General features: G+C 43.2%; 1 long non-coding RNA gene across 2 annotated transcripts; it reads right to left on the reverse strand.

The window, feature by feature from the left end:
- Positions 1-789: 789 nt before the first annotated feature.
- Positions 790-7,086, reverse strand: Urml (up-regulated in Myc liver). Of its 2 annotated transcripts, none has more exons than NR_155295.1 (3): positions 7,007-7,086; positions 2,769-2,836; positions 790-2,113 (listed from the first exon to the last, which is right to left on the reverse strand). It is a non-coding gene; the product is annotated as an up-regulated in Myc liver (long non-coding RNA). The 2 variants fall into 2 exon arrangements; NR_155296.1 differs by lacking the exon at positions 7,007-7,086 and adding an exon at positions 4,064-4,175.
- Positions 7,087-7,959: the final 873 nt, after the last annotated feature.

A 7,959-nucleotide genomic window follows, 5' to 3' on the forward strand; every position in this document is an offset into this window, starting at 1 on the left:
TAGAATGAGGGTCTTAAAACCCATACCCATGGTGACACACCTACTCCAAGAGGGACATACCTACTCCAACAAGGCTACTTCTTCTAATACTGCCACTCCCTGGGCCAAACATATTCAAACTGTAACAAGCTCCATCTTCTATTTCTTTTCCCTAGGCTTTTCAAAGGCATTATTCCTGCTGATCAGCTAAGCCAGAGGTCTAGCCATAACATCTCTGCACACGTTTGAGCTAACAGGAGGATAATAGGGAAAATCACTCAGGACAGAAAGTATCATCATCTCGAGCTTGTGATTTCCTGTCTCAGCTACACATGAGCAAGGCACAGCCTACTCTAGAGGAATCAGTGTGTCCTGAGAACTGTGAGCATAAGGAGACATTGCATCTGGTGGTTAGTGATGTCAGGAAATGACAGAGTATGCAATTATGCATTATTTTTCCCTAGGAGAGAAAGAAGAAATGCAAGAAAAAGAAATCTAGACTTCCACAGGACAAGTTCAATCAATACACATTTCAAACAAGTATACAGACCATCAGTCTGTATCCATCTCCCTTGCCAAGGGAATGAATCAAAGAAAACCACAGTGCTTTGTGAGGGATACACTAACAGCCCAGAACATTTTCCTCCAGTGTGCATCTGTGGAAGATCTGGGGCTTTGGGAATTCCCACTGCTATCAAAGTTACCACCACTTCTAAATCTCCTTTGTGTTGGGATGTTTGGATACACAGATCTACTGCAAGGCACTGAAGCAATAATTAAGTCAATAAATGAGCCAGAAGTTGGGCATCGTTTTTGTCCATGGTTTTACTAAGAACAACACAGAGACTAGAAAAGGACAAGTAATTTCAGTAGGAGCTATCAACAATGAGTGAGGCCATCAAAATCATTCATACGAAAACTGAAGACAGAAACGGAGCTGTATGAGTATTAGTCTGGATTCCCTGGAGATAACTCATTACTCAGTTTCATTCTCAATTCAACAATTTTCTTGCAGTTATTAAGTAAATGAAGATCACACAAGATAGAGTAGGTGCTGGCTGTTTGTTCCCAGGTCGCTATGCCTTGGCAGGTCGCGATATCTCCATTATCTCCACTATGGCAAAGTGTTGAGAGCAGGCTGGGAACTGGAACACAGCACAGTGGAAATAGGGAAGGTCAGGATTGGAAGCCTTTGTCACCGGAAAGATGAAGGCTGTAAGTTTCAGCAGAGCTCCTACATGATTGGTTTGTGGAACATATTTGGCCTTTTGTGATTGATCCTACGTTGGGATGCACTGACAAAAAAATAGAGAAACTGGGCTTGTCAATCAAATCTTGGCCAGAAGAGACAGATTTTTCTTTGTCTTCCTGAAATGTTTGGTAGAGACATTGGGGTGACGTGACAGAACAGGCTAATTCCTGAGTGGATGGAAAGGTATTGGCTGGCTGCTACAGTACCAGACTCACGGTTCTACCTTGATATAAGGTTCAATCACCGTCATCCTCTTAAACATGAGGTTTTGGAGAGTGCTCCCTCTGAGTATCCTGAGCATGAGGTCACAGAGGGAGCTCCTTCTGAGTTTCCTGAGCATGAGGCTGTGGAGGGTGCTCCCTCTGAATATCCTGAGCACGAGATCCTGGAGAGTGCTCCCTATTAGTGACTTGAGCATGAGGTTCTGGAGGGTGCTCCCTCTGAATCTCCTGAGTACGAGATCCTGGAGGGTGCTCCCTCTGAATCTCTTGAGCATGAGGTTCTTGAGGGTGCTCCCTCTTAGTCTCTTGAACACGAGGTCCTGGAGGGTGCTCCCTCTGAGTCTCTTGAGCATGAAGTTGTGGAAGGTGCTCCCTCTGAGTCTCTTGACCACGAAGTTCTTGAGGTTGCTCGCTCTGAGTCTCTTGAGCACTTGGTCCTTGAGGGTGCTCCCTCTGAATCTCTTGAGCACGAAGTTCTTGAGGGTCCTCGTTCTGAGCCTCTTTAGCACTTGGTTTTTGAGGGTGCTCCCTCTGAATCTCTTGAGCATGAGGTTGTGGAGGGGACTCCTTCTCTCCCCATTTTCAGTCCAACTTTTCCCACGCATTTTACTAACGGTCCACTGAGCAAAAGAAACCATTGGGCAGGAACTGCAACTGCAAACTTTAAGTAAACAAAGAAGGTGAGCAATTAAAAAGTTTGGCCAAAACAGTGCTCAGTTAAGAATAATTTAAAGACATTTAATGTAAGTAACTTAAAAGGTGATGCACTTATTAAAAAATTCAAAAAAGTAAAGTAATTAAAGTGAAATGGTATAATTGGGCCTTGCAAACACATAAGTGGATGCTCACAGTCAGCTATTGGATGGATCACAGGGCCCCCAATGGAGGAGCTAGAGAAAGTATCCAAGGAGCTAAAGAGATCTGCAACCCTGTGGGTGCAACAACATTATGAACTAACCAGTACCCCGGAGCTCTTGACTCTAGCTGCATATGTGTCAAAAGATGGCCTAGTCGGCCATCACTGGAAAGAGAGGCCCACTGGACACGCAAACTTTATATGCCTCAGTACGGGGGAATGCCAGGGCCAAAAAGTGGGAATGGGTGGGTAGGGGAGTTGGGGGGAGGGTATGGGGGACTTTTGGAATAGCATTGGAAATGTAATTGAGGAAAATACGTAATAAAAAATATTTTAAAAAATCAAAAATTAAAGTAATTAAAAAGAAATGGTATAATTGGGAAGTCACAAAGATAGGTACAAAGAATAAAACTTGTCAGGTGTGTCTATGCTAATTAGCTGTGGTTCTGAGGTTTGTTACCTGAAGAATTCTTTGTCTTTATAGGTTAAAGTGCTCTGTTCTTTTCTGCTGTGATGGGCTTCCGGTCACTGCAAAGAAGACATTAGAGATGGTTGGATGGAATTACCCAACTATGCAAATGACTTAAACATCGGGTTCCAATTTTGTAGGTGTTTAAAATTAGAATAAAAAAAATGGTAATTTTCTTGGGTATATCAAAGATAGCCAAGAATCAGATTTAATAGTGTTGAGGGGTAACCACGCTTGGCAGAAGCAGAAAGCTATAGAAAAAGAAAGAGAGATCCTGGGGTACAAGTTAGTGTCTTCTGTGACAGGACAACAGCCTCTTACTATACAGATGTGTCTGTGTCTTTATTATTGAACCTCAATTGGGTCCCCTGAAAGCCCTGTAATATTTGGGGAGGCCTGACTTTCCAACAGCTTCAAATCTTGCTATTTGTGCTCTCTCTTCTATTTCTTTGATACTATGGTAACAGCATTAATGCATACCAACTGTCCACAAGAAATAATCAAGAAACTCTTTGCACAACCCAGGCCGGCTTTCAGACTCCTTGGTTCAGGAGTTAAGTAAGACATTCTGGGAGAAATTGCCTTGAACATAAAAGTGTGGGCCGGAGGACCCCAGGTCCCAAGGTTCATCACTGGGAAAATGAAACACTGAAAGTTTGGCTTCTCACTCAATTTACATTACCACCATTTTCCAAAGTACACTGATTCACTCACAAAGGCCAGGTGGCCAAGAACACAAAAATATCTCTGTCCTTCATGGGCTCATCATCATAGTCCCAACGTCTCACCTCAGAATGTGGTAAGTGGAACTGCGGAATGACTTGCTAACTCACTAAGAATTTAAAAATAAACCCTGAGCGAAGAAATGTGGACAATTTCTTCCAGGCTGAGCACAGCTATTATTCTTGAGTGTGGGATAACCACACATGCAGTACCGTATGTCCCTGTATTCTCAATTGTTAATTGCCATGTTGACTGTGCCAGGCTAGCAGGATATGCAAATGAAATGAGGTCCTTTCCTCACCTGCCCCCCAAAAAAAGACAAGCCACCCTGGGGAAGGTCATGTAAGCCCCCACTGCCTAGTGGATGAGTGAAGAGCATGGCTTTTTGTATAATAAAGACCTGGTGGCTAGAGCTGGGTAGAAGGACTAACAGGCAGGGATGTAGCAGGATGGAAGCACCGACATGAAAGGCACAGGGAGGAAGAGCAGTGTACTAGTCAGGGTTCTCTAGTGTCATAAAACTTATGGATAGTCTCAATATAGTAAAGGAACTTATTACTTACAGCCTGCAGTCCAACACCCAACAACAGTCAGTAGCAGCTGTAGAATGGAAGTCCAAGGATCTAGCAGTTGCTCAGTCCCACACGGCAAGGAGCCAAAGGAGAGTGAGCTTTCCTTCTTCCAATGTCCTTATATAGTCTCCAGCAAAAGGTGTAACCCAGATTAAAGGTGTGTGCCACCACACCTTTAATCCCAGATGACCTTGAACTCAGAGATCACCTTGTCTTAATCTTCTGGAATCCATAGCCACTAGGCGTCAAGATCTCCATATCAAGATCCAGGTCAGAAACTTTTATCTCCCAAGCTTCCAGATTAGGATCACTGGTGAGCCATCCAATTCTGGATTGTAGTTCATTCCAGATATAGTCAATTTGACAACCAGGAATAGCCACTCCATGCATTCAGAGCCACATGGAGAGAAACAACAGCAGACGAAGTGTTAAGTTGAAATCTAGCTGAGTGGCTGGCCCAGAAAACAGGACAACAGACTTCTACTATACAGATGTGTCTGTGTCTTTATTACTGAACCTAAACTGGGTCCCCAGAAAGCCCGGCAATGCTTGGGGAGGCCTGGCTTTACAAACTACTTGTCTGTGCTCCTGGGAGACACAGGCAGACATATTATGGCTCTCCCGTATTTAGGAAAATATTGTCACAGCTTCATTATCAGAGTCATAGATATTCCAAATGTGAGTAAAGCTGCTCATGTGGTCTCTTCCCTAAGGGCCAGAGCCCTGGCCCTTCAGCAATGTAGACATTTGCCTTTGCTACATCTTCCCTAGCTTTCCAAGGATGGACTGAGAGGGGCCACTCAATGGGCTCCAAAGACAACCAGAGTTTACTACTAAGTTTATTGACCAGGCCGGGGCCAAGTGAACACATTGGTAACTTAGATACTTTCCTACCTCTGTGAAGAGATACCAAGACCAATGCGACTCTTACAGAAGGCATTTGATTTTCAGCTGGATTACACCTTTGGAGGGTTAGTACAAGGCAATCACAGTAGGGGGAGCACCTCAGTAGGCAGACAGGTTCGTGCTACAACAATACCCAGAGAGCCTACATCTTATCTTGAGGTAGAGACCAACAGAGACTGGGCTTGCTGTGAGCTCTTGAAACCTCCTTCAATAAGGACACTCTTTTACTCTTTTTTTTTTATTACTTATGAAAGATTTTTGAATTCCCGGCCAATGCACCAAATGAAAGATTCTCGAATTCCCGGCCAATGCACCAAATGAAAGATTCCCGAGGGGAGACCCTCACTCAAACACTCAAGTCCCGGGACAGCCGCGTACCCAAGAAGACACTGAGACCATACATAAAATGTAGAAGGCAAGATTTAAAAAAGTAGCAACATGAAAGCACACAGACCAGAGCTCTGGGGTCGAAATAAAGCAGCAACATGAAAGCACACAGAGCTCTGGGGTCGAAACTCATACACCTTAGCACAGGGTAGAGGAGTCTCGACGACGACTCAAATTTTTCACAAGCTTTTAAAGGAAAAAACCACAAACTGGGAGGGGGAATGGGAGGGAATAGGGGAAGTTTAACAACCACAAGTTTACTCAACCAAAGAGTCATATCCTATGATTGGCAATACATCTGGCCTGTTGAAACATTCTGTGGTTGTTCCAGAAAATGTTTTTCTCAAGTATGTTTTCCAGATGGGAGGGGGTGGGCTCCGAGGTGAAAGTTCATGTTCTCACAAGAGGCCAGTAATTTTTCATTCTTCATTCCCCACTTCTTCTTGTAAGTAATTCTAATCTTAGAATTTCAGAAGTCTATATCTCTATGTGGAGAATACTGCATTTACTCTATCTTTAACATGGGAACAAAAACAGAATAAGGCGGATTAGTAAACAGAACTAGGCAGGGACCCTTCTAGTGAGGCTTGAGGGTCTCAGCATGACGCAGGTGTACGCAGATCAGATCTCTGGCTGGAACTGGTGAGTTGTCCTTGGGGTACCTGGCTCGTTCACTGTAGCCAGTTGTGACCAGACTTTTTTCTGCACCACCTGCAAGCCTTTTAACTTAGTATACAGATCATTATTATAACAACATAGGTTTAAACACATTATTTAAGACAGTGATGGGCATAGGAGTCCCATAAAGGATCTCAAAAATAGTAAAACCGAATCAGGAGTATTCTCAGTTTTAAATAGGGCAAGGGGAAGGAGTACTAAGTAAGTCTGTGCCAGTCTCTAGGATTAATTTTGTCAAGGTCTGTTTAGAGTTTTATTTATTATTTTTATCTGTCTTGAGTTCTGAGGTCTGTACACATAATACAATTTTTATTTGACCTCTAAATACTTGGCCACACCCTGACTTACCTGGGCAACAAAGGCAGGACCATTATCTGACACTATTGCTTTTGGCACTCCGAACCTTGGAAAATTTTTAATAATCTTCTTGATGACTATCTGAGTAGTCTCAGTTTTATAAGGAAAAGCTTTTATCCATCTTGAGAACGTTCACAAAAACCAGAAGGTATTCATATACATATTTTTTCCAATAAAGTCTATTTTTCAGTAGATGTCAGGTCTGTCTTCTCATGAGAGGACTGGTTTTTTTTCTTCAGTTTCTACTATTTTATACAGGGTTTCTTTTACCAGTCTTAATTTGTCTATAACTTGATAGTCTTCAGACTGTCAGGATCATTGCTCTTTAGGATGCCTGGGCGGTTAGATTTGCCATCTGATTTCTTTTTAGCCACAGCATCTTAGGTCTTTCTCTGCAGATGTCAACAGCTCTCTTTGTCTGTATATTGCTCTGTACAGTGGCAAGAGCATACCTGCTGTCCGTGTAGACTTTTCTTTACCATTTATAGAGCTTGTATTAAAGCCACAAGTTTAGCTTTCTGGGCTGAAGTTCCTTTAGGGAGGCTGCTGGCCTAGATCACTTGCTTTCTGTCCACCACTGCACTGCTGTCCCCACCTTCCGCTTACCTTTAACCTCCAGGCTACTGCCATCCGTGTACCAGCTCAAACTCTCAGGCCAAGGCTGATCTGATCCTTCAGATCATTTTGAGTCTGAGTTTCTTCTGCTAGAATGTCAGCACAATGATGAGTAGGTGAAGTCTCAGGCAGTAGTGAGATTGAGGATAGCAGGGGGAGCGAAGGTCACTCGTTCAGTCAACAAAAAGCTCTGATAATGTGTCCATCGGTCAGGGGGACGGTTGGATAATGTTTTCAAGAGCGTTAGTCAGCCATCGGTCATGGGGGCTGAACCACACTTTCTAGGACATGTGCCAAGTTTTGTCTCAGAGTCAATTTATCTGCGTCCTTGACCAGAAGCCACTATGTGCAGACAAGCAGGCCATTTTACAGCCACCAGGTCTAATTTTTTACAAGTATGCCACAGGTCTTTTTCAGGGTCCCAATCTCTGAGTAAGAACTTCTTTTGGCAATACCTTTGTTCTCAGTCACATCTAGGAGTCCCATAGCTGGGGATAACATTAGGGCAGTCTCAAGAGCATCCAAGGCCATCTAAGATTGTTTTCTTTTTTTTTTTTATATACGAAGGGCTGTTTATCTCTTTAACTCAGCAAAACCTGGAATCTACAATCTGCAAAAGCCCGCAGTGCCCAGGAACTTTTTAGCTTGTTTTGCACTGGTCGGTGGAGGAGTATGAAACACAGTCTCTTTTTTTAGCTGCTTCAACAGGTAGGCCACCGGACTCTTTTAAGGACTCAGCTTCTGTATTAGCACCCCTTTTGTTATCTCTTAAACACATTGATCTTTAGCCAAAAGCTTTTGTTTGTTGCCAGGTACTATCTAAGTTTTCTAATTTTTCTGACTTTTGTGACCAGCATTTTATTTCTCTTATCTTTTTGTCTCACAGCACAGCTCTGATTCTGACTTTGGTCTCTGTCTTTGTCAGCCTCATGTTTTTTTAACTC

Source organism: Mus musculus, chromosome 13, assembly GCF_000001635.26.
Source record: "Mus musculus strain C57BL/6J chromosome 13, GRCm38.p6 C57BL/6J".
Classification (NCBI taxonomy): Eukaryota; Metazoa; Chordata; class Mammalia; order Rodentia; family Muridae; genus Mus; species Mus musculus.